At 39.2% G+C, this 17,482-nt stretch overlaps 7 non-coding genes and 1 pseudogene across 7 annotated transcripts; 4 read left to right on the forward strand and 4 right to left on the reverse strand.

Annotated features, from left to right (window-relative positions):
- The first annotated feature begins 1,362 nt into the window (after positions 1 to 1,362).
- Positions 1,363 to 1,479, forward strand: LOC143027267 (U5 spliceosomal RNA). Its single transcript, XR_012966593.1, has one exon. It is a non-coding gene; the product is annotated as a U5 spliceosomal RNA (small nuclear RNA).
- A 2,099-nt stretch (positions 1,480 to 3,578) lies between these two features.
- Positions 3,579 to 3,741, reverse strand: LOC143027254 (U1 spliceosomal RNA). The gene has a single exon (XR_012966582.1). It is a non-coding gene; the product is annotated as a U1 spliceosomal RNA (small nuclear RNA).
- A 3,985-nt stretch (positions 3,742 to 7,726) lies between these two features.
- LOC143027255 (U2 spliceosomal RNA) lies at positions 7,727 to 7,919 on the reverse strand. Its single transcript, XR_012966583.1, has one exon. It is a non-coding gene; the product is annotated as a U2 spliceosomal RNA (small nuclear RNA).
- A 706-nt stretch (positions 7,920 to 8,625) lies between these two features.
- On the forward strand, positions 8,626 to 8,741 carry LOC143027264 (U5 spliceosomal RNA). Its single transcript, XR_012966590.1, has one exon. It is a non-coding gene; the product is annotated as a U5 spliceosomal RNA (small nuclear RNA).
- A 1,391-nt stretch (positions 8,742 to 10,132) lies between these two features.
- On the reverse strand, positions 10,133 to 10,325 carry LOC143027259 (U2 spliceosomal RNA). The gene has a single exon (XR_012966586.1). It is a non-coding gene; the product is annotated as a U2 spliceosomal RNA (small nuclear RNA).
- A 5,090-nt stretch (positions 10,326 to 15,415) lies between these two features.
- LOC143027256 (U2 spliceosomal RNA) lies at positions 15,416 to 15,608 on the reverse strand. Its single transcript, XR_012966584.1, has one exon. It is a non-coding gene; the product is annotated as a U2 spliceosomal RNA (small nuclear RNA).
- A 680-nt stretch (positions 15,609 to 16,288) lies between these two features.
- On the forward strand, positions 16,289 to 16,405 carry LOC143027269 (U5 spliceosomal RNA). Its single transcript, XR_012966595.1, has one exon. It is a non-coding gene; the product is annotated as a U5 spliceosomal RNA (small nuclear RNA).
- A 269-nt stretch (positions 16,406 to 16,674) lies between these two features.
- Positions 16,675 to 16,829, forward strand: LOC143027261 (U2 spliceosomal RNA; annotated as a pseudogene).
- Positions 16,830 to 17,482: the final 653 nt, after the last annotated feature.

Here is a 17,482-nt window from a genome sequence, read left to right on the forward strand (position 1 = left end):
GAAATATCATCAATACATTTCTTTATAGTGTACGGCAAGCTTAACTATCTTAATAACAGATAGTAGCGCAAAGTACCTAAAAACAGCTGCACAGTCACTCCTTCATAAAAACTTTTGTTGATTCATTTTTAATGTCATTTCCTTCTTTAACTAAAGGCTTACACAACACATATTAACCAAGAATTTTCATCTACCACCATAATGACTGAGAACAACTGCCAATAGTGCGTTGACTTCAAACTTTTTTTTTTTTTAGGGGGGGGGGTATCGACCCGTAAGGGTGTGAAGTTGTCAGTCTCTGCGTTTTTCGTTATTTGCGTGAGAGTAAGGTTCTTTTCGATGGCTATAACACCGCTTTTAGTGATTTGTTTAGTAGAATCGTCAGTCCTTCACAAATCAATCTGCAACGCGTGTTCTGAACAAATACTTTCAGGTTATGAAAAGGGTTGCTGTAAGCACCACAGAAACGAATGAATGATACTACAGACCATAAGGCATACACTAAGCAGTTTCATGTCCCTTATCACCTACCATTCCTATCCATAAAGTTATCTAACTTCGTAGGAACATAATGAAGGATACTGCAAGAAACCATAAGGCAACTAGGCCAGGGGTTCTCATTTGGGGTGAAACTCACCCCCAGGGGGGAAATTTGGGTTTTCTGGGGGTCAATTGTCACCACAGTAAGTTTACGGGGTGAGGAAAGCAAATACTGTATAGGTTTTGGCCTGTCTGGCCTGTCACCTGGGCTGTAACTTCACTCTTCTAATCATATTCTACTTATTTCTTGCCTTATAGGCTCAATGAAAATAAGCCATCCTATATACAGAACAAGTCATACACAACTGTAATCAATAAATATACAATAATGGTATAAGTATGTCGCTAGTTATTCAATTTGACCAAACTGGCAACTCTAGGTTACGAAGTAGGGTTCCAGTGGAGTGGTGGATGGAGGGGTTGGAGAGGGATCTCCCTGGGACATCCTCATTAATTAATAGAAGTAGAGGTCACAGGTACGAACATCGGAAATACAATTTTCAATCACAAGTATCAGTAATCTATGACCAGTGTGAAAACATCTACCTACTACACGTAATCTACAAAATGTACTCCCTTCTTAACACAATATTTAATTAAGAGCTGCAAAGGCATAAAAAATTCACACCTCAAAATCCACATTCTTAATCCCAAGTCGGAGTATCTTGGAAAAAGGCAATATTACATCTTTTCAAGTACGCCATGTAAGTGCTACCAACACTATTAATTACAAAAAACAATTGCATACACAAATCTTATCCACTCCGTCACCACTACTACCGCAGAAGGGATTGAAATAGTTTCACTTTCACGTGGTAGGAGTAACTCTGGTTTCTCTTCAAAACGCATAAATCTTTCGCCTTTTACTAAAGATTTCCGTGGAGGGAAACAACTTAATGAGTCTAGACACTTTTTACTCGAGCCCACTATGTGGGCTGACAAATTGTTGATATGTATGAAGTATGAGATGTGGGTAGTCTGTTACAAATGCTAAATGTGTTTACCCACACTTGCAGTAATAGGAACAGTTAGGGCAAAGATAATTGTAACGAAGGGCCTCGTTTTGGGAAAACAAACTTAATCTTTAACGAAAGTCTGCTGAGATTGCCAAGAAATTCATTTACAGTCGAAAACTTTCATAATACATGATATATTTATTCTATTCAAAAGTGTGGGTGAACATTACGTATCTCCCTCCGCAAGTTATATTTGTTGTCTCACCAATATTCCATGACACCTAATTGAACATTACGATGCCATAGTGGTTTTGCCCAAAAGACTGGCTACAAAAAATATAGAAACAAGTAACGGTCCAAGCAATCATAGTGATAAAAAAAGAATAACAAAACTCCAGGACCTGACAATTTAAAAGATCTCTTCAAGGTACTCACAGACAGTGAACTCTTCATAAATTCGCTAAAAAGATGCTGAATTCAACTTTTAGAACGCTGTCCACTACCAATGTGAAAATTTGGTCACTTTTGACATGATCTCCATCAAGTTCACGGTCAGCGACGCCCTGCACAACATCAACAGAGCCATCTGGGAGACCTGCAAGGCAGACTACACCGCCACTACCATCGCTCGTGTATGATCAACAACAGCCTGCCTTGGAGGAACCCCCCCCCCCTAAATGTTAGCCATGTGCGGTAAGTGTGCAGGCGAACATCCTACAGATGCCTGCTCCACAAATGTCTTTCAATGTGTAAAACTGCCCCTCTAATAACAACCATGCATCGCACGGAATATGTGCTAGCCTATTTATTGAGTTGGACTAGGAATTGGTTGTATGATCGAAAACAGAGAGTTGTTTTAAATGGAAAAACTTCTAGATGGAAAAATGTTACAAGTGGAGTTCCTCAGGGTTCCGTTCTTGGGCCACTTCTATAGTATATATGGACTAAAATCTGTTTCCAAATTTGCTGATGATACACAACTGTGCGGAATGGCAAATGATCATTTAAATCAATTAGATATTCATGAAGATTTAGATCAATTACAACAATGGTCAGAAAAGTGGCTAATGAAATTTAACACAAGTAAATGCAAGGTAATGCACGTTGGTAAAAATAACAGTAAGTACGATTACAAGTTAGTTGGAAATTCGTTAACAAAAGATCTCGGCGTAATTATCAGTAACGATCTCAAATCATCTGAAAAAGCAAGTAAGATTCTAGGACTGATTGCGCGATCTTTGGATTTCTAAAGTCCATCACTCGTTAACAAGCTATATAAATCGTTAGTTAGTCCACATTTGGAATATGCTGTTTCCGTATGGTCACCGAATCTCATTAATGACATTGACAGACTGGAAAAAGTACAACGGCCAGCCACAAAACTGATTCCAAATATCAAAAATAAATCATACCAAACTCGACTATAACATATGAATCTGTTTTCCCTAAAAAAAAAAGCGTAGACTCCGATGTGACTTCATACAGGTCTTTAAAATTCTAAAGGGAATTGACATCAAAAGTGACAACATTTTCACATTGAATGAGAATCAGACAAGAAACAATGGTCTCAAACTCCGGAAATAGATTCAATTTGGAAGTAGGTAGAAACAACTTCGCCAACCGTGTAGTTAATGAATGGAATAAACTTCCTGCACAGATAGTGCAATGTAGTTCAGTTCGAAGCTTTAAAGATAATTTAGATAAACACCTAAGCAAGATGCTGTAATGATTATAATTCATTTCATATTTGTTTTTGTTTTGTTATCATTTGTCTGTTTTGATTTTCATTTATTATTATTTACTATTTACCTGTTTGTTTATTATCTAACTATATGCATTTGATTTGTTATTTACAATATAGTTTTTATTTATTTATCAATTTATTATTATGATTTTTTTTTCGCATCCGACCTAGATATGGACCAAAAGGTCTCCTGTCGGCATGCTCCGCCTTTGTATGAAACTTACAAAAAAAGTGTGCAACTACGTACTATATACATAGGTATAGAATGTAAGTGTACAATGAATAACATACCTTTCTTTACCATATATTCTCTTTTTTTTTCATGTATCAAACTTTATAAGGGGATAGCGCGAACGCAGTCCCCTACTACCACAAATAGCGCGCTCGAGTTACCCACATTTGGGGCAATCGCAAGGGTCAGCATCTCCGAGGTGCAATGGAGAGCCTCGTCTTGGGAGAACCACCTTCGTGATCATGGTATCTCCTGCGCCAGGTAAGTATGCTCAACTTTTACTCTACCGGGCCCCAATCACATGACGCTGCTCACTCACCGCGTTTATATATATATATATATATATATATATATATATATATATATATATATATATATATATGATAACTACCATATTGTAAGTTTGTTGTTAAATACTATTTCCTGTCGATTTAAAAATTATATATAACAAGATTACTTTTCTTATTACTGTCAGTGGCCACAGCATTCCAGCCCTGCTTTCTATGAACACTGCTGCACAAGACCGAATGCCTTGTGTAAACATTTCGTATAGTTCAGGATTTACACTTTGTAATAACATTTGTTTTTCCAATGGTGTCTAACATTAACTTCGACCGGTTCAACTGACTTCACTGGTATTTATTATTATTATTACTGTCGGCAGTTTCATTTCTTGGCAGACGTGTCTTTTGCCCCAAAGTGATATGTTGTTATTAGCAGTATAATCTATAAGCTACACCTTAATTCGCAATCATAAAACCATCATTCAACATTTCCGTGATCCTGATAAAGTTAGTAAATAATATTCATATGTTTGGTATTTTCGGCATTCACGATGACGTCAGACGGTCGTGCTGCAGTTGCCAATTCTTTTATTTATTCTAATCCTACTTTCGCAATTTCATACGGTTATGCGGATGATATAGTACTACATTGTGCAAACGAAAGCATAATTCAAAAGGCATTGGCAGAACTTAAGGGTCTATGTTTAGACATGGGATTAGTAATAAATGAAAATAAAAGCAAAGTACAAACACGAATGATAAAAACCTTTGAAATAAATGGAATCAATTTAGAAAAAGTCTTCAATTATAAATACTTAGGTATGCATATTGTATTTCTGATGAGAAATAATGAAATAGACCATTTGAAACATGTCTGCACATCAAGACTAAAGCCGTTGCAGGTATTGGCCAATACAGGAATTGGAATCCCTGTCCTAAGAATGATGTATATAACCACAATCAGATCGTTGATAGGCTATGCTGCACCATTGCTAATAGAAACAAACTGAAACCACTAGAAACGATACAAAATAAAGCCATGACAATTATATTAGGCTGTCCGAGAACTACACCAATCGAAATCATGAGACTAGAACTAAATCTTTCAAGCATCACAATTACAGTAAAAGAACTAGCAGTAAGGTCAATTGTAAGAATGATAAGAAACGGTGAAAGGAAATTACGAGAGGAAATAGCTTCAGACACGGTTAGAAAGAACAAATACCTGACAAGACTGCGTGAAGCAGTAATGGGCTATGAAGTACTCGAATATTGTCCTACACTACCTAAAAAAAAAAATAATAATAAATAAACCTTGGGCCACACTGAAAGTACCAATAAACATAAACAAGTTGGACACTAAGAAATGTGATTTGAACACTAATAAACTGAGGCAGCAATTCTTGTCCCAAATCAATAAAGTACAAAGAATTAATTCCATACATATTTACTGTGATGGATTAGTAAATGGGATTAGAGCAGGGTGTGGTGTAGTCATATTTGCAAGACGAAATAAGTACGGACACTTTAATCTCAAAGAGACTAGAGGACAAAGCCTCAACGACAGTCACAGAATTACATGCTATGTATGAAGGACTAAGGGGGGTAATTTATCATAAAAAGAATATCTATATTTTTAGCGACAACCAGAGTGCACTCTTTGCAATACAAACCCATCGAATGCCCAAGTGATAGAAAAATGTAAGAAACTGGTGGTTCAAATGTATGAGTTAGGTTATTCTGTGAACTTCTTTTGGATACCTTCCCACATTGGCATACATTTGAACGAAGTAGCTGACAAACTGGCAAAAGAGGCCACAGGTCAAAAACATATAGATATTAAAAACATAGTAAGTTTCAGTGAAATCAACAAGTCAATGGGCCGAAAGAAACGAATGGGAGGCAAAAGAAATTCAACGAATCTTAAACAGTGGAACTGCAAGTATGGAACATTATTTGTACGTAATTGAAGAAAATACAAGAGTCACTTATGGTAAGGCTGGAGCGAAGGTACAGTAGATACAATATTAACCATGAGAATGAGGCTGGGATACAGATATTGTTGGCAATATGTAGGCGATGATGTACCATGTAAGTTGTGTAGACAAACAAATTCACATACCTTCCAACATTATGTAATGGAATATAGGCATCCTGACCTTAATGATTACTTTCATCAGGTATGTTACTTTTTAAATAATAACACTCCTCAAAAAATGGTGAAAAAGTTCACAAAAGTAAAGCTGAACTATTAATTTTCTAACCGTCTGTGCGGGTATATTAGCGTAGATCCTGTCCCCACTGGGCACACCCCTACCTAGTAAAAATATCAAAGTTACAGGAACTTTTGAAGCGCCTCGGAACTTGGACGGATATCTTGATGACTCGCAAATGAATAATGAACGTCTGAATTGGAGATCTAATCATCAGACGTCAGCAGCAATTGGCAGCACATAGTCATACTTGCTAGAACTACTCTCTAGAGTTGACTAGTTCTCATAATCCAACATAACGTTGGATGGCTTTCATATTGGCAGTTAACACTGCTACTATACCCGGGGCTTCTGGGCATTTCCCAGCTGCCTCACCTTGATCTTTCTGTGTTTTCGTACCTCTCCGGGATCCGCACGAGTCCTTCCTGGCTCGTGAGACTTCTAGGTCTTCCGGCCCGGCCAAATCTAGTAGCAATCTGTCGTACTTTAGAGTAGACCCCGTCCCCACACTGCATACAGCGTGTCATTCAACGCGGCTGTTAATTCAGGTAACCAAATGGGGATTTCCCTCTTGGGCAAAAACATTAGCGCACTTCCGACGACCAACAAGTCAATTTCTCTCTTGTCTTCCCACCCACATTGTGATTTCCGGCAACGAGAAAGCGGGCACGCTGGCCAAATCTGCGTTACAATATGACTCTATTATATAGATATAGGCACTTTTCATTCTATCTTGAGAAAACAATTACACGCCCACTGGCAACACCTGTAGGACAATCTCCACATCAAACATAAACAAAATGAGCACATAACACACTGGTCAACATTATACACAAGAGCTAATCGCCATAGCAAGGCTGTGGATGAATTCCATATACACTCACCTAGATCCTTATATCACTGGCATATTTCCTCCCCAGTGCAACACCTACAACACTACACTATCTATAAGACACATACTCATACACTGCACCAAATAGAATACACAGCGCAAGGCGTTTATACATCACTGCAGACTCAACAGCATTCACTTAAACGTGACAATTTTTTTGGCCAATGCCAAAGTAGTGCTTTATCTATAAGACACATACTCATACACTGCACCAAATATAGCACACAGCGCAAGGCGTTTATACATCACTGCAGACTCAACAGCATTCACTTAAACGTGACAAATCTTTTGGCCAATGACAAAGTAGTGCTTTATTTGCGCACATGTTACAGGACTGTTGTGGAAATTGTAATGGTCAATTTTAGAGGATCGCAGGTTCACACTAGGATTAATGACCCCCCTTAGAGGTCCATAGCCTTAAGATCCAACAACAAAAAACTCTCACGCCTTCACTAGATGAATAACATGGGTGTTTAGTTTATATATAAAACAATAATTACCAGAAATATCCACGGTCTGTCCAGACTTTCAAAACGTGCTTTTCTACATTCGCTGTTTGTCTATTCTACTTCAAATATAATGTCAATTATATTATTTATAGACCCATGCATATACGACAGCCATCAACGCCAACAAATTATAGGATACTACATGTAATTATGGTCACGGAACACATGTTGCATCTTAATTCTCAGGAAACCATGTGTGGAGGGTGCACCTTTACATAAGTAGAACCGACTACTGATCACACGTGCATTGTATAACACCATCATTCCATGCCCTCTACTGTGTTCGGATGTAATTAACACATCTTTCCCTCATATCTTGAGACCATTCTTTCAATATTTATTATATTTCTCCCCGTGGGGAGTGGACCGATCCCGGAGGTACTGCAATACCGGGCCAATCCGCGGCAAAGGTGGAGCAAGCCCCGAGCACTTCGCCTAAGTACAAAAATCAGATTAATATCGTAGGCCCCACATGGGGACCGTATCAGATATTAAGCTGATAAGAACAGATACTACACTTTGATCTTAGCCAAAAGGCCGAGAAGCGATACCCACAAAGACCTTCCAACACCTCCAATCCTATTTGCCCGAACACCTCCCGGCAAAACCAATTCACACACTAAAAGGGCATATCCAAAGAAATATTACTCATATTTCACTATTCTAATTGTATCCTATTTATTCCTTGCCTTATGGGCTCATTGAAAATAACTCATCATATATACACAACAAGTCATACACACCAGTCATCAATACATATTCAATAATAGTATATTTATATCACTACATAGTTATTAAATTTTACCAAACTGGCAACTCTACGTTACGAAGTGGAGTAGCAGTGGTGTGGAGGGAGGAGGGGTGCACAGTCATCTTCCTGGGCCATCCTCTTTAATAGAGGTACAAGCCTACAGATACATACTTTCAAAATTCAATTTTCAAACACCAGTATCAGTAATCTATAACCACTGTGAGAACATCTACCTACTACACGTAATCTATAGAAGGTCTTTCCTTCAACCCAACATGTCAAATCTGCAAAGGCGTAATAAAATTCACACTTCAAAATCCACATTATTAATCCCAAGTCGAGTACCTTCCAAAAAGGCAATATTACATGCTGTCAAATACACGATATAAGTGCTACCAACACTATTAATTACCAAGATACTATTGCATATCCAAATCTTATGCACTCCGTCACCACTACGACCGCAGCCGGGATGGAGGCACTTTTAATTTCAAGTAAATAGAGGAACTCTGGTTTCTCTTCAAAACGCATAAATCTTTCGCCTTTTACTAAAGATTTCCGTGGAGGGAAACAACATAACGAGTCTAAGCAGTTTTTACTTGAGCCCCTCTGTGGGCTGACACAACTCATGATTAGGAATGAAAACGAGGTAGCTTGAACAAGTTTCCTGCTTTAAGATGTGTAATCGAATTATTCACATTTGGAGTAATAACAACATTCAGTGCCTTAGGAATGTAATGGAGGGCCTCGTCTTGGGGAAACCAACTTCGTGATCATGTATCTCCTGCGTCAGGCAAGTCTGCTGAGATTGCCAACTAATTATTTACAGACGAAAGCTTTCATAATATGCAGGTTTTCATACTTTCTATACTATGCATTAGTCTCCAAATACAGTGGACCATGAAGACATTATGATTAAATACGGGACACATTGGTATTCTATAGTCTGACACATGATGTTTTTTTTTTTCTATCTCATTACTTTTGCACAACTCTTATATAGATACATGGTTATCACAAAACTTAAAAATCCAGGTGTGCATTACAAACTATTTACACAAGACATACTTCATACGTGCATTAGGTACAGGAGATCAATTAAATAAAAAGTGACACGAAATATGGAAGTTATACGATTTCCTAACGGTTATGCAGTGATCGGGAGAATATATCTAAATTAGGTTGGAATGACTTCCACCCTAAGCACCCCCCCCCCAAACACACACACACACACTTTTTTTCATCGTGTAAATTACTACTCCTTCCGCTCTCACGCCTCCCCTAGATGAATAACATGGGTGTTCGGTTTATATATAAAACCAAATTATCAGAAACATCCACGGTCTGTCGAGACGTTCAAAACGTGCTTTTCTACATTCGGTATGTTTGTCTATTCTACTTATAAAATGGGAATTATATGATTTATACAACCATAAATATACGAGACAGCCACCACCGCCAAAAAATATAGGATACTATATGCAATTATGGCCAAGGAACACATGTTGCATCTTAATTCTCAGGAAACTATGTGTGGAGGCTGTCCCTTTACAGAGGTACAAACGACTTCTGATCACACGTACATTCCACCTACATACATCATTGTATGCTCTCCACTGTGTTAGGATGTTGACACATACCCTAAACCAGGGGTTCTCATTAGGGGTGAAATTCACCCCCAGGGGGGAATTTGGGGATTTGTGACCACAGTCAGCTTACGGGGTGAGGAAAGCAATTATAGCTTTTGGCCTATCTGGCCTGTCACCTGGGCTGGATTTATACTAATTTGGGAAAAATATATACTAATTTGGAAAAAATAAAAGGGTTTTTAGTCATATTTGCATATTATTTAGAATGCACCTTTTGAAACAGACAATCTTGGAAAGGAGGGGGGGTGACATTCTGACAAATGGTGGAAGGGGTGAATGGGCCAAGTAAGGCTGAGAACCCCTGTCCTAAACCCTTCATTTCATGAGAGCTTTTCATCAATAAGTCATTTGTATCTCCCCGTGGGGAGTGGACCGATCCCGGAGGTACTGCAATACCGGGCCAATCCGCGGCAAAGGTGGAGCAAGCCCCGAGCACTTCGCCTCAGTACAAAAATCAGATTAATATCGTAGGCCCCACATGGGGACCGTATCAGATATTAAGCTGATAAGAACAGATACTACACTTTGATCTTAGCCAAAAGGCCGAGAAGCGATACCCACAAAAACATTCCAACACCTCCAATCCAATTTGCCCGAACACCTCCCGGCAAAACCAATTCACACACTAAAAGGGCATATCCAAAGAAATATTACTTTCATTTCACTATTCGAATTGTATTCTACTTATTCCTTCCATTATAACCTCATTCAAAATAACTAATCCTATGTACACAATAAGTCATACACACCAGTCATCAATACATATACAATAATAGTATACTTATATCGCTACATAGTTATCAAATTTTAACAAACTGGCAACTCTTCGTTACGATGTTGGGTTGCAGTGGTGTGGAGGGAGGGGGGATGGGAGAGTCATCTTCCTGGGCCATCCTCTTTAATAGTGGTGCAAGTCTACAGGTACGTACATTCTTCTCGAGTGGGCAGACACAATTCATAAATATGAATGAAAAACATCTCATCAAACAGTATCTAGTAGAGTGCGAACAAAGTTATTTTGCTTTAAAAATTAATGACTGCTTTACCTACATTTGGAGTAAAAGCAACAGCCAGCGCCTCAGGAATGTAATGGAGGGACTCGTCTTGGGAAAACCAACTTCGTCATCATGGTATTTCCTGTTGAGATTACTAATTCCTATATAGTCCAAAGCTTTCAAATTATGCACGTTTTCAAACTTACTTTCTACACTATACATTGGTCTCCAAACACAGTGGACCATGAAGGACATTATGATTAAATACGGGACACATTGGTGTTCTATAGCCTGACAAGATTTTCTTTTCTTTTCTTGCTTTTGCACAACTGATAACCTGTTATATAGATAAATGGTTCTCACAAAATTTAACTCGCTAAGTAAAGACACTACCCTTGGAACTTTGAAAAGCTTGTTACTCCTTGCTTGGCGCTAGCCGAGTACCGGGTACGGACAGTTGCTCACCGAACAAGTGACAAATAGGACATTTGCTCACCAAAGGATTCATTTTTACTACTCTTGAACTTAACAAATAATATACATTATTTTCTTAGTTATATTGAAGTTTATTACAGCAATAATATACAAACTTAATAACATAATATACAGGCAACCACGAAAGAAGCGAGTGAAGAAGGTGTCTCATCAGATGCAGAACCGCCTCTGGAATCTGTTGTCGGGAATAAATCCCGACAGAGGCATTTTTTGGAGTAAATAAACTATTATTACAAATTAATATAGGCATCTGTGGTTACGTCCTCAGTTAATTTAGTGAATTAATAGCTGTACAATTAGGATTAAGATTGAAATACAGCAATTAAGCATATCAAGCTGTATGAAATTTGTATTCTAGAAACTTAGTGCATGAAAGCATGCATAACAAATTATAGTCTTACTTTTTCCATTTAGATAGAGTGGCCTATCATTTTTGTTTCTATATACGAAAACATTATATAAAGCATTATGTAAGGACTCGACACCCTTAGTTACCAAGCCGGTTGTCTAACCCCTCTAAGGAATGTCGAGTTACCGATATGTCATTTTCATTATTAATCATTTTATTTACCACTTGGTGTCTTCTCCGTCTTGAATATTGGTTCTGGTGCATTACCCATCTATAGTTCCCATGCATGGGGATTATATAATATGTATCGTGCAACATTTTCACTTCAGTTAAGGTGAAGTTCTACTTCCCGTACTCAATGCAGGCGGACGGGAGTGCTGCGTGTGCTGTATTCTCCCCCACTCTGGAACCACCAGGGGGAGATGGGTGGATTGGCCGTCGCTTGCCCGACACATCAAGTTCCACCTACTGTGAACTAAATGGACTGTTAGATGCTGTTACCCTCCTTACTGAGAGACGTTTAAATGGGGTAATCATCTGCGACTCTAAGTCTGCCCTTCACGCCCTTTCCTCTCCAAGACCTGCTGATAACCATATAGTGCGAGATATATTGTGTCGATTGGCCTATGCCCATGATAATACATTGGTTGTGTCCTTTTTATGGGTGCCATCTCATGTAGGCATCGCGGGTAACGATACTGTGGACAGTCTCGCAAAGGCTGCGTGTGATCTCGAATTACCAGTGATACGTACCCCGCCCTCCTTACGTCATTACAAAACTATCCTGTGTTCAGCCATGCATACCCTAACAGCGAATCGTAGAAACGCCGAGCGAGCTCACAGTGTCTCCATACAGCACTATGATAACTTCATTGACACCTCACACAAATATCGTCGACACGGACTACTGGTCCGTAGACACAATATAGTGAGTGCTAGACTCCGGCTGGGTTACCGACCAGTGTGGCAGGTCTGCCAGACTGAGGATGTGTCTCACTACTCTACCTGCAAGCTGTGTCACCTCGCCAAGGCCAACACACTCGAACATTATTGTCTCGCATGTCCCACAGTAAAAGACTTACTACCACAGGGACAAGATCTAATATATGTTTGTAAATATCTCTTACAGAATGAAAATTTAGATGTACTACTAATGAGATATCCATATTTTGGTGGTTGTTTATCAATTTGAATTCTACTATGTCCCACGCAACACGTTTCTTTCTGTAACTCAATAAGTTTATATTTTATTTACCGCTACTGAGCAAAGCATTTTACTAACTATGCAAATTCCAATGCATATATCATAATAGTATTGTATCTTGGTGGTGCACCGTATAATTATGTAATTAAGTATTATCACAATTACATAAGGATTATATAAATAGTATATTGTATTGTATATGTTATGTGACTTTTGATTTATTTATATTCCACAATGTCCTGCGCGACATTCATCACTGTAACTGCTTCAGTTTGTAAATTGCTTGCCGCCATTAGGCGTAATAAATTTATCAAATCAAATCAATACTTCCCGTAGACCCTTGGCAACGAGAGGTCAAAGGTCACTAGGCGTTCGGGACCAAGGGACCCTCTCGCCCCTATAATGCACTTGAGTACTAGTCACACCAAAGCCCGTGGGAGCTTCACTCCCGAATTTCATAGACTAGATAGACTAGTTGAGGACAAGACAAGTCCAAGACAAGAAATGTAATTGATCAAAGTGTTAATGATTCGTGACTGGGGAGTGATATGAATTTACCACAATCACAGACCTCATATATGTGTGAAGTGCATATACGACGAAGCGTGTCTTAAACCGGTGAGATGATTCTGTGAGAGAACCATTCTCCTTTATCCTTTCCCATTCCCATACTCATACTCCATGCCACGCCCGAAGTCGTCGCACACATCACCGTCATTAACCAGAACAAAGACGAAGAAGATTTCCAAGTGGCTCCAAGGACACGATAAGTCATAAATTGAGTTACATGAAATATCCAAACCAATATGAATGATTTAAATAATTACATAAATATACATGATGCTTTGTTCGATGAGTTCCCTGCCGATCACAGGTACGTAGTTTTGTTGTTGCTGAAAGTTGTATACAAGTTTACACAGAGTATCCCAGTATTAACTCGGTGGGACGGTCACCTAGATTAACTTACACCGTCAACATTTCGTATTAAGAGAGACGGGAAATCTGTCGGAAGTCCACAACTGTGCCAGGGGTATGCTGCAGGAAGTCAGTGTCTTTCTGACTTTCTAAATGCAGTTGGCCACACCATTAGACTGGACTTGTAAACCGCAAAGGACAATGAACTCACTTCAGTACTGCACCAGTTGTATAACTGTAATCACTATATATTGATGGAAGAAATTGGTATTGAATTTTATAATGAATTAAAAACTTAAACATGAAAGATTGTATATTGTGTATTATTGTTGTAATAATACTTCAAAAAAAAAATCCTGTATATTGTTTGTTGAGACATTCTGCCAGGTTGACGTCATATTGTTTGTTATTAAGTTCAAGAAAAGTAAAAAATAATCCTTTGGTGAGCAAATGTCCTATTTGTAACTTGTACGGTGAGCAACTGTCCCGCACCCGCCGAGTACGGGCCTACACTTGGGGCTTTGAAAAGGTTGTCGCGATTCACTTAGGTCGTTAACCCTGGATTACTAGACGTGTGCCACTTGGAATCACGTAATGCATAGTTATATTTTCGCGGGTTGTGGTGTCCACATAAATTGATATTTGGCAAATTCTATTGTTTACGGCGTCAGTAATGAATGTGCTGCCAGTGTGAGGAGACTGAAATCCCTGCTCTGCATTTGTATACAGCCCAGGTAAGTTTGTGTATCCATATGGCATATCTCGTGTTATTACGTTAGATTGGAGGAAAAAGTCACGTCATAATGTGATGACTGACAAAAAGTTTTGAGTGTGTTTTAAAGTCATAATGAACACTCCGCTCGTAAACATGACTCACATGATACAATATGAAGTGTTACATTTTTTTTTTTTTTTTGTAAGTAGTGCTGGCAGCCATGGAACGAACAAAACACTACACAGATAAACAGTTGGTGTTGTTTGTGAACTCTGAGAAGTTCGAATGTGGTGGAGGAAAAAAGTCACGTCATAATGTTAATGTGATGACTGTAGACTCAATAAGTGAAGCCGATATCACACTGGGACTGTGGAAGAGGGTGCTGTGGGAGGTGGACCACTAGGGGAATGTGGTAGCATCACCACCCATTGTGTTGCCATCTTCTGTGTCTCCTGAATCGCCAGAGACATTGATTGAGTGTACAGCAGAACCTAGTGATGGTGTGAGTGCAGTTATCACACCATAGAGGGAGCAGGAGCCAACTGAGGCGGTGGTTCAGCCTCCAGCCGTTCCGTTGCCACAGCCTGCTAGACGAGCCCTCTACACCTCCACCCTAAAACCCAAGGGGCGTCGTATTGTACATTCGGTATGTTTATCCATTTTACTTATAATAAAATATAATGTGAATTATATTATTTATAAAACCATGCATAGATATGACAGCCGTCACCGCCAAAAAATATAGGATAATACATGTAACTATGGTCACGGTACACATGCTGCACCTTAATTATCAGGAAACTTGTGTGTGGAGGGTGCACCTTTTTCAAAGATAGACCCGAATACTGATCACACGTACATTCCACCTAACATCTGTCATTGTAGCCTCTCCACTGTATTAGGATGAAGACATGTCCTATATCCCTCATGTCATGAGAACTTTTCATCACCAAGTATTTTGTTTCTCCCCGTGGGGAGTGGACCGATCCCGGAGGTACTGCAATACCGGGCCAATCCGCGGCAAAGGTGGAGCAAGCCCCGAGCACTTCGCCTAAGTACAAAAATCAGATTAATATCGTAGGCCCCACATGGGGACCGTATCAGATATTAAGCTGATAAGAACAGATACTACACTTTGATCTTAGCCAAAAGGCCGAGAAGCGATACCCACAAAAACATTCCAACACCTCCAATCCTATTTGTCCGAACACCTCCCGGTAAAACTAATTCCCGCACTAAAAGGGCATATCCAAAGAAATATTACTTTCATTTCACTCATCTATTGTATTTTACTTATTCCTTGCCTTATAGGCCCATTGAAAATAACTAATCCTATATACAGAAAAAGTTATACACACCACTGATCAATACATATACAATAATAGTATACTTATCGCTACATAGTTATTCAATTTTACCAAACTGGCAACTCTAGGTTGCGAAATAGGGTTGCAGTGGTGTGGAGGGAGGAGGGGTGGGAGAGTGATCTTCCTGGGTCATCCTCTTTAATAGAGGTGTCTACAGGTACGTACATTGAAAATTTAATTTTCATACACCAGTATCAGTAATCTATAACCACTGTGAAAACATCTACCTACTACACGTAATCTACAGAATGTGTTCCCTTCTCAAACCAACTTGTAAGAGCTGCAAAGGCATAAACAATTCATACTTTAAAATCCACATTATTAATATCAAGTCAGTGCGTTCGAAAAAGGCAATATTACATGGCAAATACACGATGTAAGTGCTACCAACACTATTAATTACAAAGATACAATTGCATATACAAATCTTGTGCACTCCGTCACCACAACGACCGCAGCCGGGAGGTGGTTGGGGGGGTAACTCTGGTTTCTCTTCAAAACGCATAAATCTTCCGCCTTTTCCTAAAGATTTCCGTGGAGGGAAACAACATAATGAGTCCAGGCAGTTTTTACTTGAGCCCACTCTGTAGGCTGGCAAAATTTCTAAATATGATCGGAATACAAAAGTGGTTATGTAGCAAGGAGTGAGCAAAGTTCCTCGCTTTAAAAATGTAAGATCGGTTTACCCACATTTGGAGTAATAGCAACAATTAACGTTTCAATAATGTGATAAAGTGCCTCATCTTGAGAAAACCAACTTCGGGATCATGTTATCTTCTGTGTCAATAAAGTCTGCTGAGATTGCTAAGTAATTCCGGTAGCTTGCTGACTTGACGTACTGCTTTCTGTTGGACGAGGCTCAGTATTCCTTAGGTTAAATGTCACACAAACGCTGTTTGTCGTGTGGGGTCTACGATATTAATCTGATTTTTGTGTCTTGGCGAACTGCTCGGGGCTTACTCCACCTTTGCCGCGGATTGGCCTGGTATTGCAGTACCTCCGGGATCGGTCCACTCCCCATGGGGAGAAACAAATTCCTTATGAAAACATATTAAATTGCGAGGAAAGTTCACTCCCCACTTCCTGAGAATTGAGATACAACATATGTATCGTGACCATAATTACATGTACTATGATGTGAACATTTGGCGATAATGGTTTTCATATCTGAATGTTTATATATCATATTTCATACTTTTTCAAATGGAATAAACACAAAAAATTACGTTTTGAAAATCTCGCCAGACAGCGGACGTTTCTGATAAGTTCGTTTTACTGTATATGTTTAGTCTAAACACCCAGGAAGATGGGCAGAGTATTTTTGGGAGTTGACAAATGTGAAGAAGGATAGGGAGGTAAAGGTAGCATTGCAAAGCGCTAAGAAAATAACTGATGAATCAGGACAATGGAGGTGAAACAAGGAAAGATGAAGTGAATGTAGTTTAGAAGATGAGTGCTGGTAAGGCACCTGGGTTGGATTTTTCCCCCCTCTCCTATGATGGTGGACTGGCTTGTGAGGTTAATGTTTATTTAAGAGAGGGTAGGGGTCGCCGACTTAAAGAAGCTGCTTTGCTGTGGATGTGCAACACTGCTTCTGACCCAGGGCAGTGGGTGAGATGCAAGGATGACCCATCCTCCAAGAGGAGCCAAGATAAGAGGATGGGAGTGGAAT

Source organism: Oratosquilla oratoria, chromosome 7 (genome assembly GCF_046742065.1).
Source record: "Oratosquilla oratoria isolate Oo_2021 chromosome 7, ASM4674206v1, whole genome shotgun sequence".
Classification (NCBI taxonomy): domain Eukaryota; kingdom Metazoa; phylum Arthropoda; class Malacostraca; order Stomatopoda; family Squillidae; genus Oratosquilla; species Oratosquilla oratoria.